Below are 16,685 nucleotides of genomic sequence, written 5' to 3' on the forward strand. Positions count from 1 at the left end.
AACTTTCATTCGTTCCTCAGTATTTCACTCTTCTCTTTACCAAAAATCTTTTGAGTTTAATAACTACCACTTAAACATGTTAACACATCCATAAGCTGACTAATTCTAATTGGTCTCATCATACACTTGCTAAATATTTATATGAAGAAGAATTAGCCAATTCTAATCAGCAACTGCTAATCAAACTGCAAAAGCAACATATGAGTTTTCCTAACTTCAAACATGGAACCAACAGAGTCAAATGCCTTGACATGAATTATGAGAACAAACCCATTACAATATCATAAATCATTACTCAAAGCTAAATCAAAAAAGTATGACAACACAGTTGATTTTTTTATATGTTGCAGGGAGTATAAATAAATAAATAAATCCATATATAAAACTAATAAAACTAATAGAAAAATGAATAGTAATTTTGATGTCACCAAGCTTCAACAAAAATATTTAGACACAAAAATCCCAAGACAAAAAAATTCAAAAGCATTCCAAAATAATGCATCAAATAAGACAAGGGCATTTTCATCATTTTAACAATGCTTTTTTTTAAATTAATTTTGTTGTGCTTTTCTTTTTTTTTAATTAGTGCCTTACAGCAATTATGTGATTCAATTTTTTTAGAGTAAAGTACAAAAAACTACCTTAACTATTGTTGTCACGACACTTTCATACCTCATCTTTAGAATTTGATCCAATATTATACATTCCGTTACTTTACGTTTACTTTACAATTAAATGCTGACGTGTCTTGATTTGAAGTCCACTTTCTATTAAAAAATTATTAAAATATTATTAAAAACTAAAAAAAAAAAATTAATATTCTTTAAATATTAAAATAATAATAAAAAGTTGAAAAAAAAATGAAAAAAAAAAATCAGTTTGTCCTTCCCCTCCTCCTCTCTCTTCTCCCCATCTTCATTTTCTTCTCCCCACCTGCGGAAGAACAAGAAGGAGGAGGAGGAAAAAAAAAATCCCCCCCTCCGCGCGGAAGAAGAAGAAGAAAAGGAAGGAAAAAGGCAAATAATTTTTGAAAATCCGTCAACGCCCCTGCGGAAGAAGAAGGAGGAGGAAAAATAGAAGGAAAAAAATATTTTTGAAAGCCATCAACTCCCTTGCAAAAGGAAGAAAAAGAGGAAAAAAAGGACAAAAAAAAAAAAATTTTGAAAACCTATCAAACTCCAAATCCACCATTCTCATCCATTCTCCACGTCCTCTTCCGCACCCATCTCCACCTTCTCTGCACATTCATCTTCCCATCAATAGGGTCTAGGTTTTTTTTTTTTTAGGGGTTCCAGGAGGGAGAATAGTGTGGGAGTGGAGGAAGACAAATTGAATTTTTTTTTTTTTTTTTTTTTTTGTTGGGATTTGCAGGTGGGAAAAAAAAGATAGAAGATGAGGAGAAGAGAGGAGGGGGGAGTGGAAGGACGAAATGAGGGTTTTTCTTCTTTTTTTACTTTTTATTATTATTTTAATATTTAAAAAATATTAAACATTTTTTTTTTTAGTTTTTAATAATTTTTTTAATAGAAAATAAGTTCCGAATCAAATCATGTAAGTATTTAACTGAAAAATAAACGATTAAGTAACGGAAGGTATAACATTTGACCAAATTCTAAAGATGAAGTATAACATTATCAATTTTAAAAGATAAGGTATGAAAGTGTTGTGACACCAATAGTTAAGGTATGAAAGTGTCACAAATAATAATGTGATTAAATTAGTTGTCAAATGATTTTTTTTTTTTTTTAACAAACGATATTATCTACATTAAAGGTAAGAGTGCAGGCTTAGCCTCACAATACGATAGCAATAATATGATTCAATTATTTATTTATTAAATATTATTTTTTCTCTTTTTAAACACTTTCAAAAAAATCTTAAGAAACGTTTAATGCCAGTCATAAAAAAAAAATTCTCGGATAATAATGTTATTAAATTAATGTATTTCACCTTTTCCTTATCAACTGATGGATATCTTCTTCTTTGGGTCCAACATCCTCACAAATTTTGAATCTAAGAAATGAAATGATCAGAAATCATACAAAGTTGCAGTGAAAAAATTAACACAATCCTGGGACAATAAAATTATTACAACAGTAGGGAAGAATGAAAACGAAATACTTTGGAAAATTTTGATAAGAAAGCATATATATTCAGTGGTTTCCGTTGGGTTTAGTGTTGAGTTGGATCTAAAATTAAGACGAATTCTCATAAGCTATTCCTTCTTCTAGTTAATCAAAATGTCCCTAATCAACTGCAATTCAGATAGAACATCACTAATCCCCTTTTGGTCTCTTGGGTATTCAACTGAACACTAATACAGTCACACAAAACCCTCAATCATTATAAAAATTTCTTTCAGCCCTTTTTATCATTTTCCCTTCAATATCAAAATCTACACTTACCACTTTTTTGCCAAAACCCAGAAAAACAAACAAAAAAATAGAGCCAGAGAAGTGAGTGTTTACACCGGATAAAACTGAGATAAATGGAAAGCAAACACATTTCAACTATTTCAGCTCTTTCCAATCTTTAACAACAATATAGCTTTTCCCTAACAACAAATATTTTCCCCTTCCACAAATTTTCACTTTCGACAGTATTTGAGTAGAAAGGTTGATGGAAAATGAAGGGAGAGAGAGTTCGGATATAAGCACTCAGAAAATCCAAAATCCAATTACCAGATTCATTCAAATGCACACAAAATAAAACACCACTACCAAACCCAGAAATTTAATCGAAGAATTCTACAAAACTTATAAGAAATTACTGAATATCAGATAAAATTACACCAAAGAACCCATAAATTCAATGAATAATTCTCCAAACCCAGATATTTAAACTAATAATTTACTAATACTTTTTGTTCAAAAAATAATAATAATTTACTAAAACTCAATTATTTTAAATCACAAATTTGTATCTTTACATGCAATAAGTCTATAAGGTACCTGACGCGATGAGGAATAGGTTGAGACAACCTCAACGCCGTCGCCGAAATGTTCGAATACGGGTCGGAAAAATCACAGAAGTTTTAGGGATTAAATCACAATAATCCGTAGGTTATAGAGATAAAATCTCCCAACAGCAATTTAAAAGGCCAGTTGGTGTGCAAATTTTTCCAGGTGAAGTTTTGGGGAGGCTTAGAAATCAAATCAACACAAACTTGGGATGGAAAACATCACAATAGTGGTAGAATAAGGTGTAAGAAATCTCGGCCGCATCCTCATGTTCGTAGCAACAGAAAAGGGTTTTGTGTTTGCCGCTGAATTAAGGAACGATCCGGAGAAAATTGGGTTTAGGGGTTCTAGGGATTTGAGGGAACCGAAATTGATTTGGATGAGAAATTTATGGTTTCGATTCGCAGCGGAGGAGGAAGGAATGAAAGCGTGAGAAAATTTGGATAGGAGCAGTTTTCGGTTTGGATTGGCAGCAGAGCAAGAATTATGCGGTGGAGGAGGAAGCAACGAAATGGTGAGAATAAAATAACAAAGAAGTCTCTGGAACTCCTGCAATTCCAGGCAGAGATGAAATAAACGCCCAAAGAACCCAAAAAAAGGGGTAAAAACGGAATTGCACTGTATAATGAACAGTAACAAAGAAACAAAAAGTTCGTAAAACCGACAACACACTGTAGAAGGAATAGTGTATTTATCTTGATTCTCTTTTTAGTGTGGAAACGATTCTCTACCCTCCTAATCTCTTTACCCTTCCATCTCCTCATATTTGAACGGTCACAGTTAAGCAACGTTAACATTTTATATTGATTTTTTTATAAAGATAATAAGACAAAAAGTAATGTGTGAGAGGAGAGGATGAAAGGAAATGAAAATAGGAGGATAGATAATCATACTCCTTTTAGTATACATATACTAACGAGAGTGCAGTCAAATTAAGATTTGATAAGATTTTAATAAAGTTTAAAATTTAGGGTAGTTAATTAAGATTTTAAATGATTATTTTAAAAGGTTTTGAAATTATAATGTATTCAAATTCAGATTTTAACGGGTTTTATAGAATACATCTAACTTTAGAGGTAGTCGTTTATGATTTTTAAAAAGTCCACACAAGTTTAGATGTAGTGAAAGTTTCAAAGATTTGCAAAGATTTTGATGAAGAAGGATTTTAATAAATTTGAGAGTAGAAATATATATAACCACCACCAATAAAATGTCACCTCAACCCCTAGGATTTCAAATCCAATAATTGCTTTCAGTTTTAAAGCCCTAAGCTACTTCTCCGCATTGCCGCCTTCATCATAGACTTCCTCTTTTTCCTTGTGACAGTTATGTTATCGGCGCCGCATGAGCCCCTGTTTTCACATTTATAGTTGCCCTCAAGGTGCCATAACTATAGCTTGTGCTTCCGTCTACATTTTTGGCACAATGGTTTGGCTCAAATTTAGGGTTTCTCGTAATGAAAACTGATGTCCTATGCCATCTCCAACCAAGGGCTAGCCAGAGGGCTCGCTTTAACCATCTAACCTTCTAAGAAATTAATATTTTAATGAACAATCCATATTTGCGTTCGTCTCCAACCGAAGGCCAAATGACCATAGGGCTTGTTTTAGCTCTGTCACAAAAAACCGTCTCCAACCGAGAGCCAAAGGGCCATAGAGCCAAACATAATTTATTATTTAAAAACTACAACTTAAATTCAAATCTAACGGCTAAGTGACGTCAGCTAGCCGTTGGATTTGAATTTTTCTTTTGCTATAAATAGGGTGGATATTGGGCTATAATTCACACAACTTTGAATTCAATCTATTTCAATTCAATCTCTTTCAATTCAATCTTTTTCAATTCAAGTTTGCAATGAATTCCAACTTTGGATCCTCTTCGAATTCCAACTAGGGGTCCTCATCCAATTCCAAATTGGAAGCAAAATGGGTGCAAATGAGACGTGAAGATGAGGAGTCTAATGAAGAAGTTCAAGTAAGGTGCAACAAACAAAACAGAGCAGCAGCCATGATGTGTCAGCCAACTGAGGAACAACCTCAATGGGGTGGCTTTATTGTTGGTCGTTCGTACAAACCACGAAATAGAGCAATGTCGCATGCCAATTTGATGAACAACTATTTCAACCCCAACTCAGTGTACACAGAAGAGGATTTCAGACATCGTTTCCGGATGAGGCATCGTGTCTTCGAGCGATTACTTTATGATGTCTAGCAGGGCAATCCATACTTTCGACAGAAACAGGACAGAGCAGGCCACCCTGGTTTCTCACCTCATCATAAGGTTACTGTTGCACTCTGAATGATGGTTTATGGCTCCCCAATTGATTCGATGGAAGAAACCCATGGTATGTCTGAGTCTACATGCCTTGATACTCTTGAACAATTTTGTGACACAATTGTTCATGTTTACAAAGACAAGTACCTCAGCAAGCCAAATCAAGAAGATCTGAATTAGCTCCTTCACAAAGCTAAAGACTGTGGGTTTCTGAGCATGATAGGGTCATTAGACTGCATGCATTGAGATTGGAAGAACTGTCCCACCGGATGGCAAAGAAGTTTTAGAAGAAAGTTGAGAAAGCTAACTATTGTGTTAGGTACCGTTTGGTACGTGGGACAGGACGGAACAGAGTGGGACAAAGCGTTCTGTCCCACGTTTGATGCGCCTAAAACGGGTGGAACGAGCCGTTCCACGGGACGAGTTTTGGGTGAATTTTCGTTCCACTTCACCCCTTGGAATGACTCGTTCCACATCCGTGGAACATAAAATTATAACCTCTCCGTCTCCTTCTTCTTCCTCCTTGTTTCCATCTGATGGCATCTTTGCTCCCGCTCCGTTCCGTCCCGTCCTGTCCCATCCCGTTCCATCCCATTCCGTCCCGTCCCCTCCCATCTGCATACCAAACGATACTTAGAGACGGTTGCCTCATATGATACATGGATCTGGCATATTTTCTTTGGAGTCCTTGGATCCCAAAATGACATTACAGTTCTTGGGCGTTCACCCCTCTTCAATAACTTGACGGAAGGTAAAGCACCTCAACTTGACTACTACATCAACAACCGTCAATACAATATGGGGTATTACTTGGCAGATGGCATCTACCTAAAGTGGACAACACTTGTCCAAGCAATTCCAAACCCTAGGAATGACGCATAAAAGTTGTTTACCTTACACCAACAGGCATACCGGAAGGATGTTGAGAAAGTTTTCGGTATTCTACAAGCACGGTGGAAGATCATTAGTGAACCGGCAAGAGGGTGGAGTCGAGAAAATTTGAACTCCATCATGATGTCTTACATCATATTACACAATATGATAGTGGAGGATGAGCGAGATATGTATATTGATGGAAAGTCTGATGACAACCAAAAAGATCCAAATAGGTCAATAAGGGCTCGTGCAAAAATATATAATGGGCCTAATTTGCCTTTCAATCCAAGAACTGGTAGTATCTCTATAAATGAGTACATGAGCCTATAGAATGATACGTTCTCGTGCCACAAACAAGTACCTACAACAGGATCTTATTGCACATCTTTGGGCCAAAAGAAGCATGGAGTATACGTTTAAATTTTATGTTGTTAAATGTTTTTAAAAATGTTGTTTAAGTTTCATGTTGTTAAATGTTTTTTTTATGTTGTATAATTTGTATGTTGGTTAATGTTATTTAATGTTGTATAATGGCTTAGGAAGTTATAGGAAAAAAATATAATTTAAAAAATATATGAAATTTTTTTTGTAAAATAGAAGTTATAGGAAAAAAAATATAATTTAAAAAAAATATGTAATAAATTTTGTGAAATAGAAGTTATAAGATAAAAATAGAATTTAAAATAAAATAAAACAAATTTTGTGAAATAGAATGATACACCCCGACCTAAATCAGGGCGTGCTGGCTATCACATGAGAGTGACGAAACCACGTGCACAGTGCGGAAGCTTAGAATAATAATAAAGTACGAACAAATAAAAACAACTACGCAACAAAGTAGTACAAGTGTAAGTATGAATGACAAATATTTAGAGCACAGGAACCTAAATATCATCCAGAAGAACGAATACAAAAATACACCACGCCAAAAGGTAACCATACTCTTAAGATGTTCTGTCAGAACAATCGATAAATCCTCGTGGACCGTCAAAGCTGCCACTAACTAAAATCTGTAGGGGCGCAAAACAGAAAATGTGATTGGGCAAAAACAAAGCTGCCCATCACCGTAAAACCTATATAGACTCCCAAAAAATAAGATATATATATATATATATATCGAAACATGCTCAGAAATATGCCATAACAAATGCCTCGATATAATAATGCAGGTAATCCAGGTAACGATAAGCAATATAAATAACATGTCAACCGGAGTCACTTAACGTGACCTGTACGGCTGAATCTAGAGCTCATGTCCACAACTCACTAACTAAACATGCAAATAAGTCGGAACCACCTAAAGTGGTCTGTACGACAAGATTGGGTGTAAATCAATACGCTCAAGTGCTACGATCACGTGAAGGCTAGGCGAATAATCGCGTGTCATCTACAAGTCGGAACCACCTATAGTGGTCTGTACGACAGGACCGGGCAACTAACTTGGATCCAAGATGAGTGTGTGGTGCGGGAGGTGAACATCACGTGAAGGACTGTGCCCTACTCTGGGCGGAAGCACTAACACCGGGGTGCAGGTTATGAGCTCTTTATGCATCTAACATCACTACTAACTCACAATCATAACCCATAAACTTACCTGGCACTTACATGTGCATCCACAACACCAATACATACATATATATATATATGCAACAACAAATGCATAAGTAAATATGCAACATTATGCATGGCCTTTAAAACATATAAACACTTATTTGATTTTCTGGGAAAAACACAAGTATATAGGTATATACTGAAAACCAAAAGCCCACTCACTGGTAAGTAGTAGGGTCGTAACCCCCTTGCCTCGAGTGATCGCGCTTGTCCTTGGGATAGGTCTCACCTTTATGCGAAACAATTACAAAAACGTTAATTTAAGGCACATTACCAACATTACGTAATAATTTCTCATACAATGCTCAAATGGAGTGTATGAATACACCAACGTGATCTACACAATCTCATGAACATCCCCAAAATTTTAAAATAATTTTCCTATGTTACACGCGCCGGCCAAGGCACGGCCACACGCTCCGCCCACGCGCAGGCACGTGCCTGGCACACTGACGGCGTCAGTTAACGTCGTCAGGAATATTCCGTTAAAACTAATAGATTCCGTTAAAGTTAACCTAACGCCATTAGGAATATTCCGTCCAAACTGACGGAATATTCCGTCGTCTTCCCCGGCGAACCTCCGGCGCTGTCGCCGTCGCCGGAAAACTGGAAAAACTTCTAACCTTCGTTTCTCACTCGTTTTTCACCCAAATTTCACGAAATTGGTACCAAAATGAAGCTTACAACTAGAGGAACAAATCCTTACCACTTTCAAGTACTAAAACCAACGGAATCTCGCATGAAAAACTTCACCAAAACCGACTTAACCTGCAACTCACGATCCCGACGTCCAAAACCTTTAAACAAACCACCCCGAGCTTCCTAAAGACCTCACCAAGCTTCATACAACCTTCAAATTCCCTGAAACGCAACAATTTATGTGTGCATGAACAGTGACCAAAATCGGGGATCTCGAGTTCGACGTGAAAACAAGGGTTTCCTTACCTGAAATGGGTATGGTTGAACTCATATGAAGCTCACGAACACAAAGGTATGATTTTCTTCCTCGATCCGTAACGTTTTCAAGGGTTTGGGTTCTTGTCCGTACATATGAAGAAGAAGGGAAAGAGAGAGAGAGACTCGAGACAGGGCAGAAGGATGAGGATGAGTATGGGTGTGTGTATGGTCCAAATGCAGCCAACCAAATTCCCAAAACGACCACACAACGAAACAAAATCATTAGGGGCAAAACAGTCATTTCACATGTACGGTACGAATAATCTGGGACGGGCTGTCACATAGACGTTATAGGAAAAAATGGAATTTAAAAAAAAATATGAAACAAATTTTGTAAAATAAAAGTTATAGGAAAAAAATAGAATTTAAAAAAAATATGAAAAATAAAAGTTATAGGAAAAATTTTGTAAATAAAAAATAATAATAAAACTGTAAAAAAAAAAAAAAATTCAAATGTAACGGCGTTGCATTTGAATTTTTTTCTTAAGCATTAACCGACAGGAAAGATGATTTTTCTGACCAACCCTCCAATCTTCTCCGATTCTGTGGGACCCTTTCAGATTCCACAGCCCTCTGGCCCTTTGGAACTTTCGGTTGGAGATGACCTTAGGTTGCTGCACAATCACTAGAAGTGGGTCCACATCTATGGTGGGGACGCAAACAACTTTGCTACTAAAAAGAGCAGAGGAGGGAGGGGAAGAGCAAAAGCTTTTCATTTATGTATTTTTATTAAAAAAAATTATATGTATAAATGAAAATAAAGTCTTTCCAAATCCATTAAAATCTATAAAATAAAGTCCACACAACTCTTCTAAAATCTATATGAAAATCCCTTCATATCCTTGAGATTTAACAAATTCTATCAAATCTATCACTTATAAAAATTCTTTAAAATCCTTCCAAATCCTTATTTGACTACACTCCCTAATATATGTCCCACACTTTGTGTGTGAAAATAATTTTTATTTGAGAAATTTTCTTTGAACCCTGCAATCTTATCTCTACACCCATTGTCTTTTTTGAAAAAAATTATATTCCAAGTTTGACCTAAATAAAAAATGGGTGTAGAGAAAAAATTATTGAATTAACAACCGGCCAATGGGTGGGTCGTCGAAAATCAAGAGGGATCGTGGAGTTTGGTTGCTGGAATAGGAGGAATGTTGCCAGAATTGGATTAGATTCGTAAGAGAAAAGAGAGCGGTTATGATGTTGTAGACGACAGCAGCCTCCACCTCCTCCTCGTCAGCCGCCTTCAAGTAGCTGGTCACCACTCTTTCTCTCTCAATTTTGGCCTCTCATTGTAACCATAAACCCTAATAGAAAAAGGTATGGTGCATACTCAAATTCACCGTTGCCACCCCCACCCAAATTCTCTATTTTTTCACTCTCCTCCATCATCAAACCCAAAATCTTAAGAAAAACATCAACCCCATAAATAAAAAACCAGCTTAATCCACAATTCTCTCTCTATCTCCCAAGCAATAATCAAGAGCTTAATTATTAGTTCATTGAAGAAAATAAAATACTCGGAACAAGATCCATCCCTATGGAGGTTTCTCAGAAAAACTGAACAATGACAAGTGAGGATAGAAGGTCGACGTCAGTTGCTGCTAACGTGCTTAATGGGTTTCTTTGTCTGTTTATTTGAAGTTACTTTTAAGGGTAAAATAGGAAGTTCATGAAATAAAACTTTCAAGTTGGGTGTTCTGAGATAATATTTAGGTTCAAATAAAATTACCTTTTTTATTTTTACTTTAAAATAGGGAATGAGAAAGGAGAAAAAGGGAATGTGGATTAGAGAGAGAAATTTTCTTTTTTATATTTTATTTTCGAAAAATTAGATGATGTTAGGATCACCCTTGGGTGAGGTTTTTAAAAAAATAACTGTAAAATTTAGTTTGTGTGAATTTACTTTATTGCCCGTGATTATGTTTTCTTGTAGAAGACAAATTTATCTTTTTACCTTTTTTTTACCCTCTTTTGGTTGCTAAATATAATTTTATATTATGAACATTTTATTATGTGGATACAAGTCAGGCAAATCATACACACTTAGGGTCAGTCTTGAAATTTTAAAAGCCTGGATGCAATCTAAAAAAATTGTGTCCCATCTTCATATAAGAAACATTATTTGTTTTCACACGTAAGACTTCGATAAAATTATACTTAAAATAGTACTTCAAGCTCAATAATTTTCAAACACTGAAAAACTAATTTTGTATTGAGATAAGGGAACGAAGAGACCCCAGGCTTACAAGTATGTCACATCCCGACCCGGGCTCTACCACATCCCAGGCCCCGTCTCCGTCGTAGCACAATATTGTCTGCTTTGGGTCCCAACCACGCCCTTAAGGTTTTGTTTTTGGGAACTCACACGAGAACTTCCCAGTAGGTCACCCATCTTGGGATTGCTCTCGTGTGCTACTCGCTTAACTTCGGAATTCCTATAGAACCTGAAGCCAGTGAGCTTTCAAAAAGCCTCATGCTAGATAGAGATGAGAATATACATATAAGGCTTATATGATTCACTCCCTTGGACGATGTGAAATGTTACAATCTACCCCCCTTAGGGGCCCGACGTCCACGTCGGCACACATCCAGCCAGGGATTGGCTCTGATACCAAATTGTCACATCCCGACCCAGGCTCCACCACATCCTGGGCCCTGCCTCTACCGTAGCACAATATTGTCCGCTTTGGGCCCCGACCACGCCCTCACGGTTTTGTTTTTGGGAACTCACACGAGAACTTCCAAGTGGGTCACCCATTATGGGATTGCTCTCGTGTGCTACTCACTTAACTTCAGAGTTCTAACGGAACCCAAAGCCAATGAGCTCCCAAAATGCCTCGTGCTAGGTAGAGATGGGAATATACATATAAGGCTTACAAGATCTACTCCCCTAGGCGATGTGGGATGTTACAAGTAGATGGATGATAAATTTTGTTTCTTTTCTATCTAAACTTTTAAATTATTTTTATGTACCTCATGAGGTGTTCTTTCTTATTTACCAACCTTATCAATATGGGACTAAAAAAATAACCAGATTTTCAAGTCTTTAATCGATATGTACAAGCAATGAATGAACAATAAATTAAACCTAGTACTGATAAACACATACATACATTAATTTCTTGAAGGCTAATGCTAAGGGATGCTAAATTTTTAAACCAAATTTTGAAATTGTATGATGTGATTATTAATGATTGGATTATTACTTAAGTATTGATTACGTGTTTATTTCCTATTGGTTACACATCATATGGTTTGCAAATTTGGTTAAAAAAAATTAGTATACACATTACTCTTTGTTGAAGGTTACACTTCAATTAGAATGAATGTCCAAAAGTTGATATCCACATAGCTACTAGCTAGTAATTAAAAAGAATAACAACCAAACAAAATTTCATAAAAAATAAAAAGAATAAAAAAAACTTTCGCACTCAGGACATTTCGTTAATTTAACAATAGAGACCTTTGCTTCAAATTAAACTTCTTGATCATTTAACCAAATTTATAATTTTGTACTCTTATGAAAAGAAATTCGTAATAATTGAAAAGTAAAAAACACATGGCATTTTGAAACCGAGACCTCCTTGTTAATTTTAAGGGTAAATATCAGTTTACTATTTTCAAGTTTCGTGGTTTTCAACATTTGGTACATGAAGTTTTTATTCGTCCCAAAGTCATATCTAAAGTATTAATTTTAGGACAATCTCATACATTCGTTAGTCAGACTGTTAACTGATGATATGGCGCCTATGTGGACAATGAATGAACGATACGTGTCATTAAGGGGTCCACATGGAAATTAAATTTTCAAAAAAATAATTAACTAAATATTAACAAAATTAAAAGAAAAAAAAACTAAACTAAACTTGTAAACACGAAAAATTCCTGAAACAAGAGACAAGAATACGTGTACAAAATATATATTTTGCATTAATGATTTTGGAGTTACAATCTCTTTGTAATTTGGTCCTCTGATTCTATCTTCGTAGGGTGTGGGTTTGTGGATGAGTTGTTAATCCAAAGGGCCGTCGGGGCTTGATCTAAGGATGAACAGTTGATGAATGGATCTTCAAGGGGCGTTGGGCTTGATCTTGAAGAATGGGTGTATGAGTTTGTTGAGGTTGTTGATCCAAAGGGCCGTTAGGGCTTGATCTTAGGATGAACGGATGATGAATGATGAACACTTTCTTCAAGGGGCCGTCGGGGCTTGATCTTGAGTTGGTGGGAGTTCTTCAAGGGCCGTTGATGCTTGATCTTGAAGGAAGATTTGACGAAGAACGAAGAGTGCTTTCTTGATCCTTCGGGATTTGCTTGAGAGCTTTAGAGTTTCAATGCTTCAAGGTTTTGGTGTGATATCAATTTCCCTTCCTTTCTTCCTTCCTTCTTTTCTTTTCCTAAAATGAATGTCTTGGCCTCCTATTTATAGAATTCCAAAACTTGATTTTTGGATTTAAATAATCAGATGAAATAAATCATTTCTGTCAGGTATTGACACGTGTCCTATTTGATGACTTTTCTAATTTATTTCGATTTTTCGTTGAGTCACACGCTACATGTAAAATTTATGTGATACGTGAGCGTTGAAATTTTAATTATTGGTCACCATTCATTTCACCGAAATTTTGATGTCTACAAATGCCCCCACTTCAAGGCGCGTCGTAGACATGTGCTTGTCACGTGTAGAAGATGCGTTTTGAAGTCCCTTAATGTAGATGTCAACCCAAGGGCCGTCGAGGCTTGATCTTGAATTGGGCTGGAAATTTCTTCAAGGGCCATCGAGGCTTGATCTTGAGTTCGACTGGAAGATTTTCTGGTTTCCTCCAATCGTTGATTTTCCGCAGGCTTAATCTTGAACTGGGCTGGAGGATTCTTTTGGTCTCCTCCGAAGGTCTGAACTTACTCCTTTTATTTGGAGTTGAATTTGATTCAAAGGTGGTGAACACTTGATTTTGAATCGGACTTGTGATTTCTTCAAGGGCCATCGAGGCTTGATCTTGAACTGGGCTGGAGGATTCTTTTGGTCTCCCCCTATCGTTGATTTTCCTTTGTGCTACTCTTGAACTGGGTAGCAGGATTCAGACACATGGCAGGCAAGCACGAGGTGAAGGTGATGTCCTGTTTCTTTGTTCAATCTTTCTAATTCGTACTGAAGAGTACGAAATAGAAAGATTGATTTTTCATTGTCACTCGTCTTTCTCCGAGCAGATGTGGTCCCTTCTCTGGAAGTGTATCAACCTTTGAAGATGACTACTCGAGAGCAATGCTAGGTAAGCAACCAGGGAATAGATTCCAGGTAGTCGGTTCCAGATCGGAAGTCTGACTCCATGTGCCGGCTAATTGCTCACTTCACTTTGCCATGCGAGTAATAACAAGGACAAAGGAAAGGACAGGGAAAAAGCATGATATGAGATACCTTTGCTTTTGAAGAAGCAGCGAATGAATCAGCACATATATTTGTTGTGCTTGTCTCCACATGCTTCGATGTATCATTTTCACTTGCCTTACTTGCTCCCCTTTGCAGAAGTGGTATTTCCTTATGCAGGTTTAGCATCTTCTCTTGTGGTATTTGTTCCTAATGCAGGAGTTGAATGCAAACCTTGCATTTGAATGGACCATCACTTCTTAGTGGCAGCGCAAGTTTGAGTGGAGGTTCCGACATATTGCTTTCTCTGTCCTTGTCTTGGCAGGTAAGAACAAGGGCAAAGGAAAAGATAGGGGAAAAGCATGATATGAGATACCTTTGCTTTCGCCCTTGATGATATGAGATACTTTTGCCTTGGTGTCATTCGTTTACAAGGGCATTCCCGGAGAGGAAGAAAACTGAGCATTTTGAGATGCTTTGCTGGGAGTGTACTCTCGGAGGTGAGGAAGAGTTGGGCATTTTTTTTTTTTTTTGTTTGCAGGTCTGCCTTGCCATAAAAGATGAAGGTCGACATATATAGGGATTTCCCAATAGCAAGTGGTGGTACTGTTCTTTCACCCTTGTCGACAAACGTTTTGATCCCGCAAATCAGGCTTTTTGAAATAGTGACGACTCTTCGATCTTTGAATACGCCTCTTTGATTTCTGAACGACGCCTCTTCGATTTCTGAACGAGCGCCTCTTTTGACAAAGCTGCACGCGTTTTCTGAAAAGCAGAGAAAGCGTCGCCGAATTTTGCGCTTGTCGGCTAAAGATGTGTAGCTGCGATGATGACCTCCACGTGATCTTTTGACAAAGTGGCACCCGTGCTCTGAAAAGCCGAGAAAGCGTTGCCAACCTCCACGTGTTTTCAACTTTGTCGGAGATCTTTTGACAAAGTTGAACGCATTTTCTGAAAAGCCGAGAAAGAGTCGCCTAACTTACGCCAGAAAATCCAGCTTTTAAGATTTGCAGAGCGATGTCTCTTCACTTTTGAATAAGCGGCCCTTCGATTTCTGAACCAACGCCTCTTTGATTTCTTAGCAAGCGTCTCTTCGATTTCTGAGCAAGCGCCTCTTCCTTTTTATAGAGGTATTGATCACCTCTACCATGCACACTTTGAAGGTTGCTCATTCCTGAAAATCATCTCCGGCCTTTTGAGTTTTAACTCCATCCACCCATCTCTTTTAACACCTTTGAAAAATGGCTAACCCATCGAACCTTAGCTTAGAATTGAGTCTCAGCAGTGATACGGGCACGCCGCGTCAAGGTAACGTATGACGCCCTTCTTTCTTATCTTCTAACGGTCCTTTTACAGGTGAAGACTCAGTGATGCAGGATGCAACAACAGCTACAATAGTAGCTAGGAACCTCCTCACACCAAAAGATAGTAGGCTGCTTTCAGGACGGTCCGATGAGTTGGCCGTTCAAGAGTCCCTCGCTCTCAGTGTTCAGTGTGCGAGCTCTGTGTTCAACATGGGCCAACGCCTGCTTGCTCGGTCTCGTCAAGTAGAATTATTGATGACAGAGGTGGAAGATCTTAAGCAGGAGATTAAACAGCTTAAGTACGAGAATAGAAGTTTGCATGTGCTTGCAAATAACTATTCGTCTGGCATGAAGAGGAAGCTTGATGAGATGCAAGAATCTCAAGGTCGAATTCAAAGTGACCATCAAAGGCTTGCGTCTTTCTTCCAGAGGCATCTTTTTCCTGCGTCATCTAGCATTCCACCAAGTATTGGGGCCTCGAATGATCTATCTTCGGTGTCTCCCGCTCCTATGCCTCTTGCTCCGATGCCTCCTGCTCTGATGCATCCCGCTCCTGGAGTGTTGCCACGTAGTGGGGCTTCACGTAAACAACCTTTGTGAATGCTCCATCTTTTTCTTTCTTTGTTAGATACATTTTTTTTTTTTTCGTACGCACTTGTAATTTCTTGGAGATTAATGGACATGCTTTATTTTATTCAGTGTATTGTGCTAAATACAGGTAAAACATATACATCACCAAGATTTTTTTTTTTTTTTTTCCGGTGGCTCTGATCCACCAAAGATTTTCTTTTTTTTTTTTTTTTTTTTCGGTGGCTCTGATCCACCAAAGATTTTTTTTTTTTTTCTTTTCGGTGGAGCTGATCCACCCAATTTTTTTTTTTTTTTTTTTACTTTAATCATTACTTCCTAACATAATCATTTCATTTTACTTTATTTTATTATTTTTTATTATTTTATTTTATATATATATTTTATTTTATTATTATTATTATTTTTTCTTCTTTCGGTGGCGCTGAGCCACCAAAGATGCCCTTTTTTTTTTTTTTAATTTTAATTTTTAATTTTTTTACTTTAATCATTACTTCCTAACATCATCATTTCATTTTACTTTATTTTATTATTTTTTATTATTTTATTTTATATATATATTTTTTATTATTTTTTTTTCTTCTTTCGGTGGCTCTGAGCCACCAAAGATGCTTTTTTTTTTTTTTTTTTTTTTTTTTTTTCCTTTTATTCTTTACTTTCATCATTACTTCCCAACATCATCATTTCATTTTACTTTATTTTATTATTTTTTATTCTACATCGTCATTTTTTTTTCTATATAAA

At 36.7% G+C, this 16,685-nt stretch overlaps 1 protein-coding gene and 1 long non-coding RNA gene across 2 annotated transcripts in view; both read right to left on the reverse strand.

The window, feature by feature from the left end:
• The window catches only part of LOC103934687, an 84,394-nt gene that overhangs the window by 10,795 nt on the left and 56,914 nt on the right, over positions 1-16,685 (reverse strand). The gene's annotated exons all lie outside the window — the stretch shown is intronic.
• Positions 1,927-3,542, reverse strand: LOC125475745. The gene is made up of 2 exons (XR_007257164.1): positions 2,952-3,542; positions 1,927-2,013 (listed from the first exon to the last, which is right to left on the reverse strand). It is a non-coding gene; the product is annotated as an uncharacterized LOC125475745 (long non-coding RNA).

This window comes from the organism of the source record quoted next, unplaced genomic scaffold (genome assembly GCF_019419815.1).
Source record: "Pyrus x bretschneideri cultivar Hongxiangsu unplaced genomic scaffold, Pyrus_bretschneideri_v1 Contig16, whole genome shotgun sequence".
NCBI lineage: Eukaryota > Viridiplantae > Streptophyta > Magnoliopsida > Rosales > Rosaceae > Pyrus > Pyrus x bretschneideri.